The sequence below is a fragment of the Vulpes vulpes genome, chromosome 3, assembly GCF_048418805.1.
Source record: "Vulpes vulpes isolate BD-2025 chromosome 3, VulVul3, whole genome shotgun sequence".
NCBI lineage: Eukaryota > Metazoa > Chordata > Mammalia > Carnivora > Canidae > Vulpes > Vulpes vulpes.
Window position 1 is genome coordinate 33,130,892 of NC_132782.1, and position 19,266 is coordinate 33,150,157.

The following is a 19,266-nucleotide window of genomic DNA, read 5'->3' on the forward strand; positions in this document are numbered from 1 at the left end:
GGCTGCAAAAAGGAAGGTAAACGGTTGTATCGGCAGCAACCTGGAAACCTAACCGCAGCCTAGAGAGCTGAGGGAGGGGTGGCTGTTCCCTTGGTGACGTAGGGGGCCGGGGACTGTCCCTGCGTGTTTGGGTTTGGGCATGGGGAGTGGATCTGGCTTTGGGAATGGACAGTGCCCTGCTAGCTGGTGCCTGTTCTTAAAGACAACCCACAATGCCAGCTTTTCACACACTGGACACTGGAGTTTTTCATCTCATCGAGTGAAATGGGAGGCACAGAAAACATCACGTAGTGCCCTTTATGCCGAAGCACCAAAATATGCTTCAAGAAACATGTAGGAGGGAGATGGAGAGAGAGAGAGTGGCAGAGGAGATGATGCAAAAGAGCAATTCCCAGTTTTAGTAAATGAACCAAATCCTAGAATTAGAAAGAAAATACTCAAATTGGAAGCTAAAAATGTCAGACCATTTTAAATCTAGGATAATGGCAACTTGCAAAATTGAGGCCTAAAAAGAAAAAAATCAACATGTCCCACCCCCCACCCCCACCCCAATGCCTCAACCTCTATTTTGAAGGACATCTATTCGGTGGCTCTGGTACTCCTGGTGTTGAGACAGACGGGGAGGTGGGGGGGGGGGTGTAGGGCATCTCAGGGAATGTACAGGCCGCCCGTTTATTCACCCTCAGAGCAATTTTAAAATCAATGCAGTATTTCCTGGGCACGCTGACGTCACCCCGCTCACATCAGAGGAGGGGACTGAGCTGCTGCCTTTGTGCTCATTAAAATTCTGTGTACTACAGTCTGCAGGAGCCAATGCCTATTTCCAGAACACCCATAAAACACAGCAAGTGTTCTGGTCTCTGGGGCCAAGGTGGGGAGAGCCGGGAGGCCTTGTGTGGGATGAGGTCCACACAGGGGAACGGGGGCGGGGCAGGGGGGATGCACAGAATCTCATTGTTTGCTGTTGGTTTTGTTCTTTTACCAAATTCTAGCAACAGAAGTAAGTGTCAGCCACACAGTAAGTGCACAGAACAGGGCAATGAATGTGGGAGGACTCTGGGAATCTCAAGGGAAGAGGCCACCTAGGGCCTAGGTGAGGGGCCATCTGATCTGCAGAGAAGGACCTCACACCCCAGAAATTGGAAACACTCCTCTCAGGTCTTCTTCTATTTCATTAAGTGGGTTTTCTTTCTCACAACCCATTTATAAAGGAAGATCTCGGTCACCTGTCACCCGTCTGGGTGCTGCCTGCGTGAACACGGAACCTACACCTGCCACGCAGACCATGTGTGCACGTGCACCGACTCCAGGCCTGAGGGACCCCCCCCCCGGGGCCTGGTCACGGCCGCCACGCAGGGGCTGTGGCTGTGACCCGGGCGGAGGAGGGCGGGCGCGGTGAGCTGCGTGTGCGGGCCGGAGGGCAGAGGCGCACCGTCAGGTCGGCGTCATCTGGCTGGTGCCCGCGGGACAGCAGGCCCTGCGGAAGGGAACCCCTGGGCACAGATGCTCCCGGAGCCCTGTAGGGGCGGGCGCACCGGGCCCTCCGACCCGCCACGTGGCCAGGAGGCTGCCCACCAGCCCGAGAGAGCGCAGCCTTGGGTTCAGGCCCGACGGTCACCTCGTGTTAGAGCATTTCCCGTGAGCACTGCCCCCCGACAGCCGGCACAGCCCGTCCCAAGCAGCGCTCCAGAATTCTTGGAGACATGCCTGGCTTTCTCTTCATTCAGCTGCTACACACGGACATGGATGCCCACACACAGGACACAGATGTGCACACACACGGACTCACATGGACACAGATGTGCACACACATGGACTCACACAGGGACGCATGCACACGGATATGCATATGGACACGGATGTACACACATGCACACAGATGCACACCACGCACTACCAGTGGACCCTACACATGGTAAGAAATCGTCTCTTCTAGGGGCGGGTGGCCGAGCTCCGAGTCCATATACACACGGCCTGCATGACAGCACAGGCTCTCGCCCTGCCAAGTGGAGCTCCACACTTGAAGCACCAGTGGAGGGCCTGGGGGCTGAGGGTCTGGGAGCTGGGGGCCTGGGGGGCTTGGGTGCTGGGGGGCCAGGGGGCTGGGAGAGCTGGGCCTGGGGGCCCCCTTCTGTAGCCCAGCAGCGGCAGCCCTGCTGATTGAGGAGAAGTGAAGGCGCAGAGTGGTCCCAGGACGGGTGGCAGGCTGCCTGCTTGGCACAGAAGGAAGCCCAGCGCTCTCTGCTCGCGTCAAGTCTCCAGGACAGCCTGCTGGCAGCTCTCTGCTGGAGGCTCGGCCTGGACCAGGTGGGCGGCAGGACCCCCTGCGCTGCTGGAATGTCTGAGGGAGGGATCTAGAACTCACCCCACACACTGATATACAAAGGCCACCCTCAGTCCTTGGTCCTCCCCATCCAGGTCACGTTGCTTTTTGAAATGGCTCGGTGGGGCCACAGCCCCGTGGGTAGGACACGGTCAGGGTCGGGGCGCTCGGTGGATCCACACCGGCCACGGCTGGAGCAGAGCAAGGCCCCGGGCTGGGTGGGGGCCCGAGGGCATCGGGCCGGGCCTTGCCCTGCACCAGCCTGGCGGCGGCCGAGCACCCGGCTTGCAAAGCATCTTCAGAAGCTGCGGCTGGTGGCACCGAGGTGTCCCCAAGATGGCAAGACGTGCAGACAGCGCAGAAGGCTGCGGGTCCAGGATGGCTCGCGGGGACCCCAGGCCTGCCTGTTGCCGCCAGCATGTCCCCTCAGCCAGTAAAGGACAGTCAGGCCCCTGCTATGGCCCGGGCGCTGCTGGCAGGGAGGGAAGTCGGGGGAGCAAAAAGGAAAGTTCTAACTAGAGCCCGGGAGCTAGGCCTCGAAGCAGGAAATGTGAACAATGCAAAACAACACTAAGCAAACCCCCAAAAAATAAAGACTAAAAGGAAGGAGAATTGGCAAATAATTACTCCATCTGTAGAGGAAACCAATTACTTTGCTGAAAATCGTGTCCTTTCTTCTGAGAACAGAAGAGCCTTCCTTCCCTCGCGACCGTCCGTCCCCAGCCCCTCGCCAGGCCCGCGGCTTCCACGGCCACTCCCCGGCGTCACCAGCGGCCCAGGCGCGAGTCCCGGCGCGGTTACAGATGCTCCCCATCCTCCGTGACCGGCTAAACCTCTAACGCGCCTTTTCCGAGGTTCTCCCAAACCACGAACCTTGGCGTCTACACTGGCTAAGTGGAAGCGCCGCGTTCCGGGCCCACGTCCTCTTGGTGTAAAAGCGCGGGGCCACCCGCCAAAGAGCTCGCCTCAGCGGCTGGGATCCCGAGGACGCGGGTGTCTTCCTGAAAGGGCGGACTCTTCCCCTGGCTTGAATCCCACCTTCTTTCTCGGTGAGGACAATGAGGGAAAACGCGGGGCCCTGGGAGCAAGCGGGAAGTAATCCAAGGCCTTTCGAGACGGTCCCAGAACCTTCAAAGCCGTCTGGTCGGTCTTGTTCTCCTCGAAATGTCAGCACAAGCCCTTCTGGCCCGGGGTTGGTCTGGTTCAGAGGCCGCTCCAGGGGGGCTCGGTGCCGAGCGGAGGGAGGAGGGCGCAGGAGTCAGGGTCTCCCCCATGCAGCAGGGCCGCGCCCCGCCGTGGAGGGCTCCCCCGGCCCGGGCCCGTGCGAGCGAGTTCTGGGGCGCGGGGCCCTGCGAGGAGCAGCGGTGTTTCGGGGCGAGTGCGCCGCCAGCGATAAGCAGGAGCTAAGGTCTCGTTACTCTCCCTCAGAGGCAAAAGGAACATCCGGCCTCGGTAGCAAGGGGGAAAACAACCTGGGACCCGGGGCTCCAGCTCGGCGCGCGCCGAACAGCGGTGTTGGGTGCCCCGCGCCTTTAGATGCTTTTACTTGGAAACCCGCGTGGTCCCAGAGTCGGGAGCGAAGAGCCGCCAGGCAGAGGCCAGGAAGCTCTGGCTCGTTAGGCGGCGCGGAGTCCGGGGGAAGCCGGGGAAGGGCGGCTCTGGGCTGACCCCGCAACCTGGTGGCAGGAGGCCCATCTGGTGCAAGGTCTGGCTCCGCCCTTCAGGGCCTGCATGTCGCTGACACGCTGACCGTCCGGGAGCAAGACCCCCGGGCCTCCCCAGTGCCACCTCCCAGGTACACTCCTGTCCCCGTTCCCGTCCCTGTCCCCGGGCTCAGCTCACGACGCCCCGGGAGGCGCCGACTCGGTCTGCTCGTGTGTTCAGAGACGCCAGTAACGGAGGAAGGACATAGTCTTGTTCCCCGGGGCCTTCCGGAGACAAAACCTTCACCTGGAGGTTCCCCAGTCGCGGACCAGCCTAGTGCCGCAAGGCCACCGTGCAGGGGTCACGGGCAGCCCGACTGACTTGCCCTCGGGGCCACAGCGGGGCAGCGGCCGCGCCCTGTGTCGCAGCTGGACACCTGGCGGCGTGGCCCCGGGGGCCCAGGCGTCCTCCCCTGGAAGCCCCAGGCCCGGCCCGGGGGGGGGGGGGGGGGACATCCGGGCCACAGGGGAGGGGGGAGCCTTTCCAGAAGGGCGCCGGAGCCATTTCCCTCTAGACCCCCGCTCCTGCGTTTCTGGTTCTCTCAAACGCTGCCTGTGACCTCATCGTGGAAAATACACGACACGGGTGCGTGTGTCCCTTATAAACCCCTTGGCGGGGAAGTCACGTAGCCTAAGGAGGGAAGCCGGCCTTGGCCGAGGCTGGAAGCGGGTCCGGGGCGTGTGGGCACCGGGCCTCACGGCTGCAGGCAGGCGTCAGCCCACCCGGGAGCAGCCTGAAGGTCCGTGGCCTAGACCCCGCGCGTCACCAGGCTGTGGGGCCAACAGGCAGGACGTTGGCAGCCGCGGCCCAGCGCCCGGATCTCACACTTGCCCTCTGCCGTTGCGCCTGCTGCTCCTTGACTCTTCCAGGCACAATCAAGAAGTGACTCCATAGAAACACTGTGTGTGTCCTTATGGCCTTTCCTAGGGGCGCAGAGTCACCCGTCCACAAAGTCACTATTCCTAGACACGCGCCCAAAGGACGCGGCTTCCATGGCTTCTCCCCCAAATTACAACGTAGCTTGTGGCCATCGTCACCGATTCTGACGGCCCCGCGCAGTCTGCAGGCAGCTCCGCGGAAACCCCACCACGCTCCGTCCTGAATCGGACGACAACGACGATGACGACCAGGACAGAAGACTGCAAAGGTGGAGGACAAAGGCACCTGGAGCAAGCGGGTGCACCTGGCACAAGAAGGTCGGCGAGGCCACCGGAGCCTGCGGGCCAGGGATGCTGCAGCGTCAGGGGTACCTGGAGCTGTCAGCGTTCGCCCAGCGGGACCTGCTTCCTCAGCGGGCGCCCCGTGAGCCCTGCAGGTGTGCCCATGAGCCCCACAGGACCCCACAGGTGTGCCCTGTGAGCCCCGCAGGTGTGCCTTGGAGCCCCCAGGTGTGCCCGTGAGCCCCACAGGTGTGCCCATGAGCCCCACAGGTGTGCTTTGGAGCCCGCAGGTGTGCCCGTGAGCCCCGCAGGTGTGCCTCGGTGAAGGGAGACAGAGTAGAGGTGCCACCGAATGCACTTGAGAGGCAGGCCCCGCGCATGGGGCAGAGGACGGAGGGGACGTCGCAGGGACAGCAGGCCCGGCCTCCATGGGCCATGGCGCCTGAGGATGGCCACGCAACCCCACGGCTCCCAGGTGACAGTGGCGGGACCAAGCCGAAGGGAAAGGTCAGCGGCTTATTAAGACTCGGAGATGCCGATGCCTCCCAGGTGATCCTGCGTGGGAGCGAGTCTCCAGAAAGCTTTGATCCGTTACACACATGTTTACAACGCGAAGCACTGAAAGCATCTCGCTCCTCGACGTTAACCCGCCCGACGTGTCCGTGGCTCTACCAAGCCGGTTCCAGAACGAGGACACCGGAGGCAGACGCCGCCCGCGGGCTGCCCGTAAGGCCAGCCACGCCGTGTCCTCAGGGAGGGCGTCTGTAAGCCTGGAGGGCCTGTTCCAATGAAGAATGATCGGATAAGCTCGCTCCCCAATTAACATCTTTGAAATGGAAGAGCAAAGGCTTCCGAGCTGCCTCAGGGCCGTGAGTCAGCGGGGCTCGGCCCCCCGCGCAGCCCCCGCCGGAGCCACCGGGCTGCTGTGCACAGAACCTTGGCTCATCTTGGCTCACCCCGACTCCAGCAGATTCCAAGTCCGCTGCCTTGACACCAAGTGGCAGGTGTGCCAAGCGGAGCCCGGCCTCCCGGAGCACCTGGATCAGCCCCCAGGGCGCCAGGTGCGGCCGGGGATACCAGGCCCCCCGAGTCACCGCAGGAGACGACGAGCTACGTGGGGCGACGAGCACGACGTATGCCAGCGCGTGTGATGCACACATGCGCCCCGACAAGTGGAGAGCGAGCCCTGCGTGGGCACACAGCTCGCTCGCTCGCTCCCTGGACGGACGGCGATGCCCACGGGCTCCTTTGAAAACAAAGGCTGCAATTTGGACCCCGCCACACCTGCCGCCGGGCCCACCCCGGGGACCAGGTGCTGCTGCCGCTGGCTGTGCACCCTGAGGGGGTTAGTGACCTCTCTGGGCTCCGCTTTCGCCTCTAAATGGTCATAGTGCCGAGCCTGGGGAGTTGGCGAGGCTCCTCATGCAGGACGATCAAGAACCAACGCCCTTCGCAGCAGCCTGTACTCAACAGACGGGCACCGCGTCCTGCTTCCCGTTGCGAGGCTTGGTCTACAGGGTGGCGCCCGGACCCCACAGCCGGCAGGGCCGAGCCCCTCAGGCGCACCGGGAGGGCCACAGAAACAACCCGCAGGGCAGGAGCCCCCGCCCTGGGGGAAGCTTTCCTAGGCACCCAGATATTTGTAGACTATTTTTTAAATGGAAAACAGACACACACACACCCCAAAAGGCATAGAGCAAACACCCAGAAATATCTTGCTTCGATTCTCCATGGGTTCTTTCTGCAGATGTGTCTCGCCCTGTGGATTTCATCGAGAATGAGACGAAGCCGCGGCCGCGCTCCCATGGAAACCTGCGCGCGTGTGATTGGCCCGGCCGTCTCCAGGCGCCGCAACAATACCCCGGACCGCACGAGCGCCCTTCATGTCTAACAGACACACTTAGCTCTCCCCACCCCCTGGCATCTGTTATGCAACTCGCTCTTAATAAGGAGATTCCGGTTCACCCCGGCGTCGTCTCACCCTCTAAGCGTCCTTGAGAGGTTGCTTTGCCCGTTAAATCCCGACACCCAGAGAGGCAGCAGCAGGGAGGGCAGGCTGGGGGGGGGCAGCGGGGAGGAGGGGGGTTGGGGGCTGAAACCCGGCAGGTGTAATAAGATAAAGCCTTATCATACTTGTAATTGCACCTGCCTCCATCCCGTTTGTTTTATTTCAGGATAGAACAGGCTGCAAAGGCAGGGGGTGGGGGGGTGGGGGGGATGTGCCCACAAGGAATGTTTTCACCATTTTCACCACTTTGCATTCGACGGTGATTAAGGAGGGAAGGATCCCGTCACCTACGATGATTGATTGATTGATTGATTGATTGATTGATTTTTACCTACGATGATTTATATGACCACCAGCGTCCTGGTGTGAGCCTCCAAGCAAGATGGAGCCACTGATAGGGAATTAAATGGCCCAGAGGAGCCCGTGCGCACCTGCCAGCGGCCCCGCGACCCTGAGCATCCGTCAAAGCCTCCGGCACCTGGAGCTTCGGGTGAGCCTCCGGCCAACACAAGGGAGCACGTCTCTTTGTTCCTGAAAGTTCCAATCTGCAAAGGAGTCAGATTCCCACGTGATCGTTGTTTCCTGTGACTCCTACACCGCCCGGACACCTGAGAGCCTAATATTCAAAGCTGGCGAGGCTCAGGATCCGCATCGCATCGGGCCGGACTACCTAACCAGGGGGCGACAGCGCTGGGGCCAAGGGGCCGGGGCTTCCCCTGTTTCCGCGTCATCAGCCCACGTGCGGCCTTCTCGCTCGAATGCCTTCTTTGGGGCCGCACGTCTCAACCCCCAGCAGAGCACACGATTTAAAACCCTGAACATCTAGGTTTAGGTTAAAAAAAAAAAAAAACCTTAAAAACAATCAAGGGGAAAAAAACCACCATGGTCTGAGCTCACATACCAGTGACTGTAGAGAGAGGTGTTGCCCTTGTGCCCGAGTCCAGCGGAAATCAGGTGCGACGTGCTCTGGGCGAGACCCGGCCCTCTCTCTAACGCTGGTATTTGCCGATAGCCCCAAAGTCGGCTGTCCGTGCGCCTCCTGTAAACCTTTAAACTGATATAAAGTTGAATAATGGGGTAGGTTCGGACATGTGTATACAGTAGGAGCTCAGCTATGATCAATGAACCTACGTTTGTAAAAGACTAAAAAAAATCATACATCAAAACATTAACCACAGCCCCCCCCCGGGGGGCCAAGAGTTAGTTGATTTTTGTGGGGTTTTCTTTTCATTTGTCTCTTAGTCTCATGGCGTTTTCTACACAGAGTATGTGTCATTTTAAAAGGGGGAAAAAAAAAAAACATTAAGGAAACTCTCAGGATGCTTCTCATCTTTCTCCGTAAGGATAATTAAACCTTAAACATACTAAGAGCCTTCCCACGTTCGAATGCCCCGAGCCCCCAGTATCTCTCTCCAGGCACGCGACAGCCTGGGGCGGGCATCCCGGAGAGGGGCTCCCCCACGGATGGGGACAATGAGGCCCGGGCCAGCCCGCGGGGCAGACGGCGGGGACGGGAATCACACCGAGGCTCAACAGTCAAAAAATGACTTTACGACGACCCCTTCCTCCTTGTACGTTTGAAGACTCCTCTTTGCAGCTGAACATTTCAAGAGCCGACAGGTAGCCCTTCACTCGATTTTCTTCTTTAGACTATTTTCCAACGTGTGAAACTCTGAGGGTTTAAAACACAGACACCTTCCCGGCCACCCACGAGGGAGGAAGGGATGCAAGAAATGATAACATGAGCATCATCCAAGCAGCTTGCGACGAGCCGCACCTAGAAAGGCGATGGGCACGGCCTGCAGGGCTGGCTCCCCGGGCCCAGTGCAAGGCAGAGGGGAGGAGGGTCCCCGCCGGCCGCCCTCTGGGTCTAGTCCCAGAGTGAGACCAGTGGGACGGACGGACTTCAAGGGATGGTCCCAGGACACACAAGAAGGAAGGGGGAGAGACGGAGAGCCAGACACCCCAAGATGCCGACACAGAAGAGAAATCGAGGCCCCAAGTTCCCTTCCTGGGTTGCTCATTTGTTGTGAGGAATCTGCATCAGCAAAGTCACTGGGGCCCCACAGGAGCCAGTCGGGGACAGACACAGCAGACACAGTCCTGAGCGGCGGGTGCAGCTGGCTGGGAGGACCTTCCAGCCCAGGAACTGCCGCGCCGCCAGCGACCTGTGCAACTGTACGCGGCGGCCCGCGATCAGAAACATCATCAAGTCGGGTCGGCCTCCGGCTGGAAGGATGGCCAAGTCCTTGGTCACGAGGGATCCTCTGGTTAATGTGGGCGCACACACACGTGTGACACAGAACTGAGGCCGAGAGGTGATTTCTGGAGCCCAGAGGTGAATGAACCATCTCCCTGGGGAGAAGGCCGTGGACACCGGGCGCCGCGCTGGTGGCACTGAGCACCGAACGTCGGGCACGGAGCCCGGTGATAGTCGGGACGATTCTGCCCACGACGCTCTCTGGCTGTAAATCCCAGAGTCTCGGTATCTCCCCACGAGGAGGCAACGTTGTCCCCCGCTCCCCAGCGTCCTGGCACCAGGCAGGCCCGTGCAGCAGGCAGGGTGCAGGCAGGGTGCCGCGACCCCACGCCGTCCAGGGAGCTGCAGAGCAGATGCGGATGATGCGCTAGCGCGACTCCAAGCCGCTCTGGCTTCATGTCCTGTGATGAAATAGAAACGTGGCCCACGTCTGCGAAAATTCCACCCGCGATCGCGCCGGGCCTGTGAGGCCACCAGCCCGTGACCGCGAGCGCATGGTTCACAGGCGAGGACGCCAGGGCGGCTGGGGGCAGAGCGGAGGCGAGGCGACGTCCCTCGTGGCCCCGTGCAGGGAGCCGGCAGGGCTGCGCGGAGAAACAGGCCGGTGGTGCCTCGCCGGCCTCCTCGGGCTCCCCCGGACGGGCCCGCGGCTTCCGAGCTGCTGGGGCAGCTGTGAGCGCGCCTTCCCTAGCTTCTTACCAAAGTCTGGGACCGCGCAGAGAAGCCACCCGCCGCATCCTAACCAGGCCGGGGCGGTGACGGACACAGCCAACCTGGGCCCTGGCTGCCGGCCTGGCATTCGGCGGCCCCGTTTCAAAACACCCTGCGTCCCCTCTCCATGGCAGCTGCCACCCTATCAAAACGCCTAGAACCCTAGGATCTCACAAGTAGACAATGAAACACCCCCCCCCCCCCCAGTATTTACGTGTTAATAAAATGTCACGTGCCCAGATCTTTCTGACCTTTTATAGCTTCAGGCAGGGACAGTTTCTAGAGGATGGAACTCAAGGCAGTGATCTAACATACGGTATCTTATTAAATGAAAAATGATGCAAATCGGAGAATTTCTATCATTGAGGCAAATTTGAAAATAATGGAGTGCATTGTGCAGAGCACATCGGAATTAGGCAACGCACACCCGGGTGAAAACGTAGACGAGGTAACAGAGTAGAGGCGCGTGAAAGCTACGGGGAAGCAGAAGTAGATTCCTCCGGGAATCTGTGCCTCTTTGGAAACAACTCAAAATCCCTGAATCTGACCATCACTCATGCCCATAAGCAAATTAAGTCGCCACTACTGTGATGCTATTAAAAAATAACTCAAAAATAAATATATGGGGGATGCCTGGGTGGCTCAGTGGTTTGGCACCTGCCTCCAGCCCAGGGCGTGATCCTGGAGACCCGGGATTGAGTCCCATGTCGGGCTCCCGGTGCATGGAGCCTGCTTCTCCCTCTGCCTGTGTCTCTGCCTCTCTCTCTCTCATGAATAAATAAATAAAATCTTTTAAAAATAAATAAATAAACAAACATATGGATAGTTGTGATGCTATTTGATCCCATTTATTACCTGCCCTGCCACGTACCTTAAGCATCAAGTGCATGTTAATTCAGTGCTTTGTAACCCACAGGTCCTACCCAGCACCTTGAATAAAGGAAATGCTTCAACATTAATTCATTTACACTCCATCCGTACATCGTTCTAAGTTTAAAATTGCTATCTGGTTAAAAATAAGACAAGCATTTGAAATGCAGAAGGGAATTATTTTCAGGACCATTCTGTTTTTTTCCCCCCAAGTGGACCTCTGCCTTCATGTATCCCACGATGAGAGGCAGGAGGACCTTTGCGAGGTTTCCCGGGGGCCCCAGACTGAACACAAGGAGCTGTCCACCCACGCCCAGGTGGGGAGACCAAAGAGGGAGTGAGCTGTTGAAATAATGTAACGATCGGTAGTTCCAGCTCTCAGATAACTTAAAAAGAGAGTGACGGTGGAAGGCTGGATCAGGAGCTACCTACTGGCCTCCTCCGGCAGATCCAGGGACGTTCAGACCCTCGGGGCAGCGACAGTCACAGAGATGCAGCTAAACACGCGTGTGGTCTTCACGATTGGGAGATCCTACTGAGTCCAGTCCCGATGCCCCCCGACGGCTCATGGCAGGTGCTCTGCATTCGAGGAGACGTGAGCTGGGACAGACAGTCCCTGAGCATCAGCTCTTTGGCTACACTAAGGAAGCACATATGTGAATGACACCTACTTCCCTTGAGAAACAACCCCCTTCCCAGTTAGCCTTCTCAGGCCAAGGGAACCCCGCCCACGCTGCAGGCCGGCCCCAGGCACTCTCACTGTGCCGTCAAAGTCAAAGTTTCCGGAGAGACAGCCCGCAGAAGTGGACGTTTAGGAGAACAGAGCATTGTCTGAAGGATCTTTGTGCTACTCCCAGGACCTACAGGATGCGTCATCTAGTGAGCCCTCAGCAGGGAGGGTTTCTTGAATGAATAGATGACGAATGACTCAGCACACGGCCCTAGAGAAGAGACACCAGGCACAGACCAGGGGCCATACGCAGTGAAGACAGTCTTCTCTCTTCTCCCATCGAATTGGCATTTATGCCATCACACTCATAGAAAAGAACCTTGGTCCAATACAGTCCTTGGCCTTGACCCTTCTTCTGCTGCTGCTTGGGGTGAGTGAGAGGAGAAGTCAGAGCTGTCCCTAGAATTGGGACTACGACTAGTAAATGTATCTTAAGAGTACGCTCCGGGTATCGCTCGGGGTAGAGTAGCAAACAGGAGAATGCACGTACTTTATTCAGCCTCAGGGTTCAAGAAGGCTTCTTGGAAATGAGGTCACGTGAGCTATTTACATGCCACGTGAACCATCAAGCCTGCCCTTCAGAAAAGCTTTGCACTTGGACTCAAAGAGGATGGCAGTGAGCAAGAGAACCGCATACTTTCCCCTCTGAAGAAAAGGCAGCACAGACAAGCGACAAAACGTTGCCACAGACATCAGAGACTATTTCCTGGCAACGTGACCCTTAACGTATTTAAGCTGGTAGCTTATGCAACAGCTCAAAAGTGAGACATCGAATTAAGAGGAATTCAAATGTAGTCGAGAACACGGAATAAGAATTTAAGTATATGCCTCTAGGTCTACTGCGAAAGACTGAGAGATACTTTCCTTACCTCCCGTCTCCAGGGAAGAACAAGGATTCGTAACCTGGATATCACCCAAGGAAGGGAGTTTTCAGAAGTTTAGGCTCCCAAAGTAAGTGGCTCGGTTGTTTAAGAGGGAAAAAGCTCAAAAATCTCTAAAAGACATGACTCTATCCTAGTTGGTGTTGGTCTAGATGTCTAGGTCTAAACCCTGGGTCCTCTGGCCCAGGAGGGATAAAAGATCCCATGGCCCCACTGGACACGTGGCACCAAATCCACACGCTTTTCAATGAGCCACTTTACAACAAGACCAGAGGCCTTTCCTCAGGTTTTCTGGAAGGTCTAAGACCCTCAGTTTCCTTGAATGACCAAAGGAAGTTGCAGGGCAAAAATGGGTAAGATTGAATTTCCAACAACCTTGCAGGGGAAAGGAGGGAACAGAGCCAGATGTACCTGAACATGAAGAAATACAACACTTCCCGCTCCCCGCACTGAGGCACAAATTCACACCCGTTTTAGAAGTTTGACCAAACTTCAAGAACAAAAACCACCCTAAAAAAAAAAATTAAAAAAAAAAAAAACCCAAGCCCCTAGGTCTCTATAAATGAACAACAGAACTCTACGTGCCTCAGGGTACCCGTATTTACCTGGACACAGCAAGTCAAGTGGAAAACCAGCCAAGCTTGAGGAGTTCACCCAGTTTCTAACCTTCCCGGAGCTAGAAGAATGTCCGTCTCAAGCAGTTTCAGTTATTGGCCTGAGATGACCCAAGGACGTCTCCCCATTAAGAATCACTCAAAAAGAGATTAAAAAAAAAATCCGCACACCCAAATTCCCTCCTTGGCCAATCCCCTGCTTCCCTACATGGATGGGAACAGAGAGGGGCTAATACTTACGTGGAACTAACGTTCCATGCAATGTGAAGGCTCATGTTTTCTTTTGTATTTCCTTTTTCCACAGAACACGTTAACCTCGTCTAAAGGTAAGAGGAATTCCACGGGGCGCTTCACTTCTCTGGGTGGCAGGTGTTCGTCGGTTCTTGAACGTTTCCGGCATGGCCGAGTGTCCGGCTTATTGTGTCTGAGAGAGAGAAAAGCCTTTTGAATCAAAACAGAAGGGGACGGCGAGATGAGTTCCAGTGAAACACGAGCAAGCAAGCACATCTAGGAAGGTTTTGTTAGGACTTAGCCTTCAAGGGATGGGGGGGAATAAGACACGTATCCAACCCATCACCCGCGACTTCCTAGGCTCCCCGACCCGGTAGTCGATTTGCCAAATGCCTTTCTTCTTCTCTAATCCCATTTTTCAATATCTCATAACTCCAACTGGATTGATCATTTGATCCCATCGGCCCAGACTCATTAGGGCAATTAAGTCAGAATGTATGCAGCAGAGAATCAGGCTCGCTTGGCTCTGGAGGAGCCATCCACAGCTGCCCTCCTTAACGTCCCACCATGCGGGCTCGTTCCAAGGGCTGTGATCCTGCATGGGCGGTTTGCTTTTTGTTTTTTTTCTTTTTAAATTTTTTATTTTTTTTAGGGGACAGCTTGCCACTCAGAAGGACTTCTCAGGGCCCTGGACGGGCGAGGAGGAGGGTGGAAATAGTAGTAAAACCCAGAGCAATCTGACAAAAATAGGATGCCTCGTCACCCAAACTCTTAGGCGGCTCACACATATGGTGCCGTATTTTAAACATGAAGAAATAGATCCTGTCTTAAAAACCTAGTCCCCTTAGAACAGCAATTCCCAGAGACCTCTTCTTTGCTGATGGACGTTTGGAGGGAGGCACTGTTCTAAGGAAGACTCATGAGTTCGTTGGCCAGGTTGTTGATAGGGTGTGGTGTGTGGTTCTGCAGGGCACCTACCGAGGGGCAGGACATGGGGTGCTTTCGTGAGGGCTTGAATCCGCCTACAAGAAGAGAGGCCTCGTTTATGCTATTTGTCTAGAGGGGACATGTCTCCTTACATCTGCAAAAAGGCATCATGTGTGCTAACAGCTTGCAAGATGAGTAACAAATAGGTTGGATCATGCCTTAGAGTCCAAAAGCCTGACAATGCTGAAACTTAGCAGTGTTCCTTTTAGGGAGTCTCTTGAATTCACTTTGGCCCCTTAAAGGGTCTTTGTCTCACTCACCCTTCTACAAGCCTGGGATGTTGGAGCTTTTGGAAAATAAAAAAATAAAAAAGGCAAACCAGAGGTGTGACGCCAGCTCTGAGCTTCCCTCAAGACAGGGTAGGAGAATAGAGAGGAGGGGGAGGGGCTGGCACGTTTCATATCTAAATTCAAGCACATTTGAGGTCAAGGGCTGGGTCTCATTCACTGCTATATTCTCAGCACCGTGCGCTCAGTAAATCTATGCAGAAGCAATGCATTTAAATCCATGTTAGTCTTTCATTTTGCTGTGTTTTCGGTTAAAAAAAAGAAAGAGAGAGAGAAAGAGATGGTCCAAACCCATCTTAATTTTTCATATCCACAAAATTAAATTCTATGTTAACTTGGAAAATAAAGCACCTTTGTGAACATTTTTCAAAATCCGCTAGAGGATCCTAGAACCTTAGCGTGAAGAGGGTCTTAGTCCAACCCGCGTAGTCACAGATGAGGCAACAGGGTTCTTGAGAGTTTCGGGGATTTGGGGTGAGTCACACAACCTATTGGAGGCAAAGCCAGAACCAGAGCTCAGGACGCCAGTCCCCGAGCCCAAGACTTTCTCCAGTGGTTCTATGCCTAAGAGAGCGGCCATGTACCTCTCACACAAGGGTTGTTCCCTTACGTGCTAGGCTTTGCCGGCCTCCCAGGGGCCCCAAGGCCTTACCACCACAGCTGTGGCCCCTCTGCAAGCACCATTCCCTTTCCCGGTGCGACCTGACACCACCCAACCCTCTGTATGGTCTTACATTCCAGCCCACACCTGGACTCACAAATGGGTGATCAGATGCCAGCACCCTAGCATTTACATACAGGGGCTCCAAAGAAAGTGTCAGCCGAAAGCCTGTCACTTTCGAATCCTTTGTGGAATGAGCCTTGGAGAAATAAATAAACGATCCCTACCAGACCGCAGAGCAGGTAAATGCGCCTCACAGCATCCTTGAACATTGGAGGGGCCAAGCCAGAGCAGCAACCCACAGGGAAGGCCCCATGGAGTCACAGAGGAACGGCCTGGCTTTTCCAACATCACACATCGCACGCGCTGCAGAGACTCCACGTAAGGCAGCCAGGATGAAGCAGGAGTAATCTAGAAGAAGGGCTTACTCATCATCTGATCCTTCTCTGGTAGAAAGGATCCAGTGACTGCTACTAAGCAAAGTGGAAATTGTTTCTAGGGAACACTGGACTCGAGTCAACCAGTGGAACAGCATTTAAAAGGGTATTTTGTCTAGGGAGTAATTATAGATTTTCTCAGCTCCATTTCTAATAACTGGAATGGCACATGTGGCTGGAACTCAATAGAGAAGAATACGTGAAGGCCATTATAATAGATGGAACATTCTAGTTCAATAATAACAAGCCATTCCTTCCTCGGGCAAAAGGAGCCAAATGGCTGAATGTGCGGCAAAGTCAAAATTCAGAACCTCAATTACATGGGCCACACTTGCATTTCTGGCTCAAGATGAACTTGAAAAATATAATAAAGAGAAATATATGACGAACAACATATCTAAGAGCTCAAAATGTCCGTTTGTCCTCAAAAAGCCTGCTCGAAATAGATTTCCATTGTATTTTGGACATAATATTCCATCTTCTAGATCCAGAAAGTTCAAACTTGACTAACTACTTATAAAGAAAAAATAATAATTTTATTATGACTTGATGCCTTTGTGTTTCTAGTCAACACTTTCTCAACTGAGAATACCTAGAGCCTTGTATTGGTCACCGTTTCATATTTATCGAGAGCCAGTGCTCAAGATGCCATATAGAGGACGTGATGAAAATTAACTAGATTGGCAAAGTGGAGGGGAGAGGAGGGCTCTGATCCACTGAACTTGAGCAGTTTTCTAAAACTGGAAGCGTTTCTATTAGCAGGGTCTAAATAATAAATTATTTCTGGGACTGTCTTGAGATTATGGAAGAGGGCAAAAAAAGGGGGGGAAGGACCTGGAAAAACCTTTATAAATGGCTGTCTAGAATATCCCAACTGAAGGATACTCTACAAAATACCTGACCCGTTTTCCCTACAACTGTCAAGGTCTTCAAAAACCAGCAAAGTCTAAGAAACTGTCCGAGCCAAGAAGAGCCTAAGGACACATGACTACCCAATGTAATGTGCTGCCCTGGACTGGGCCTCTGGAAGGTAAACAGGACGTGAAGAAAAGTGACGGGAATTTGAATGAAGCATGGATTTTAGTTAAAATTAACTAACTTTAGTCAAAAGCATGGATTTAGTTAAAATTTGAACCACCCTGGTTCAAACACAGCATGCTAATGTCAGATTCTAATAACGGGGGAGACCGGGCAACGGACTTCTGGGATGCTCCCTGTATTCTTTTTTATCTTGTTCTGTATCTTTCTATTGCAAAAAATAATAATAAGAAGAAGAATGAAGTTGGATATAGGAAAAAGAAAAAAGTAAGAGGTGGCTATTAAAAGGAAATAGAAGTTCCTAGCCACAATCCGCTGGAGCCTGGACTGCCAGCCCTGGAGGAAAAAAAAAAAAAAAAGTCAAAATTCGTCTCTAAATGCCAACGGGAGCTGTTTGGAACAATGTGTTAAGAATAGCTGGGAGGGATTCATAAACACAATTAGCACCTTGACTGACTAGGACCCAAAAATAAGGCAGCTGTGGGCGAGCAAGCCGCCCAGGGTCGTAAGCAGGTCCTGCAACGAAGCACCTAAAATGAGAGAAGGTGACCAAGGAGGAAAGTGTCGGGTAAACAGAGTCCACGCTTGTCGCAAGAGCCCCTGTGGGGCGTGTCCTCCCTGGGGTCCCTAATTAGGAGGAGGCACTGACTTCTTCTTTTCCTGCAAAATTGTCAGGTTGACGTTTTTGTCACTCGTATCAAGGTTCTTACGTCTAGATGTAGGCAGCCCCTGTTGCTCACCTTGAATGTCGCCTCGCAGGACAGGGCCTAAAAACGACTCCTCAGCGCGCTGGCTCTGACCAGCCTTCCGTTCCAGCGGCAGATTCTTTATTTGGAGGGACTGAGTCATCCATTTCTCACCTTTCTCACCAGCCAAGTATTTTTAACTCACTGTCAGCGATGGAGTGAACAGAGAGTCTAGGAGGGAAAAGACAGTCCATTTTTCACTTTTCTGCTCTCGGTTGCTGAATCCCAGAATGCATGACGGCACAGGGGAAAGTCTTTTATGTAAAAAGTAATAATAATAATAATAATAATAATAATAATAATAATAATGGTCTGTTCAACACTTTTCTCCATTTTGTTAAGTGCCCAAAATGGGTCTCTGCTACCCAGACAGAGACAACTTCTCCCCTGGAGGCAGCGTCTCTGTACCAACCTGGGGACAGACACTATACATGACAAACCCTGAGCTCCCCAATGGCTCCAGAGACAGAAAAACCAGAGAGATGCATCCAGCCTTCCAGCTCAGAGGGGCCTGCCCCAGAAGCTGAGCTTCCATGCACGTGTTCCGCTGGACCGCAAAGATCTGGGGAAGGAGAGAGACAAAGTCTGGACTTGTGCCTACAAGCCACCACCGGGCGCACCGAGACTCCAGGCGCTAAGCTTCATGATTACAGTTTGTCCCAACATCTAAAAGAAACTGTCAACATTCCACTGGGTTCTTCGGTGCACACTGAGCCGGTGCAGGAAGGGGAGGCTACTGATGGGATGAGGAGGGAGTGGCATTTTCTCATCATCATTGCAAGTGGATAAGATGCCAACTGCATTTAGAGCAAGGCTTCAAAAAAAAAAAAAAAGGCTTCTGTGGCTCCTTCTGTTGTTATTTGCACCTTAGATCTAGGACGGATTTCATAGTCCGGGGTAGAAAAAGGTGTGGCAATGGCTGGAGAGAGCAGCTCTGACGTTCAGGTAATACGTGTCCGTGCGGTGCAGGGGAAACCCAAGGAGTGAATGATGCCTTGGCATAGGAATGCCAGGGGGAGCACCAGAGCCACGTACGAGATGATGAACAGACAGGCTAGCTGAGACGTACTCTGTGCCCAGAGTCGCCAGCAGGACAGACGGAAGGAGGAAGGCAAGACGAGAGGAGGCCACCTATGGAAGGTCACCAGAACGGGCGCTACAAGGGCGGCGGCGAAGACAAGCCCCGGGGACAGGTCTGACAAGGGAGGCAGAGTGACCGCTCGGGAGGAGGGGGCGAAACCTGCAGCATGCACGTCTCTAGAGAAGCCCACAAGGCCTGCTCCGTCCTCAAAGTCTTTGAAGACCCATTAGATGGCGACGCCAGATTCAAGCCTGTGAAAGGCAAGTGAGTAAGGATGGTGAACACTCGTGGGGCAATTGCCACAGGCCAGGTGGCGCGTAAGTCTAGCCACTCGGGCAATGCTTACGGTGCTCCTCCCCGGCGGGGACTTCGCCGGCCTACTTTACTGTCCTATTTTACAGATGAGGGAACTGAGGCCCAAAGCAGTCTAGAACCGTGTTAGGACCTCCAGGAATTACAGCTGACCCTCGAGCAACCGGGCCTGAGCTCACGGGCCCGCTCACACGAGGGTTGTTTACAGTAATGACGTACACTGCC

General features: G+C 54.7%; 1 long non-coding RNA gene across 2 annotated transcripts in view; it reads right to left on the bottom strand.

Annotated features, from left to right (window-relative positions):
- LOC112910476 (uncharacterized) overlaps window positions 1-19,266 on the bottom strand; it is a 57,652-nt gene that overhangs the window by 32,366 nt on the left and 6,020 nt on the right. For both annotated transcript variants that reach the window (XR_012000361.1, XR_012000360.1), the window contains 2 exons: window positions 17,643-17,819; window positions 13,502-13,685 (listed from right to left, as the gene is read on the bottom strand). This is a non-coding gene — a long non-coding RNA (uncharacterized lncRNA). The remainder of the gene's footprint in view (window positions 1-13,501; window positions 13,686-17,642; window positions 17,820-19,266) is intronic.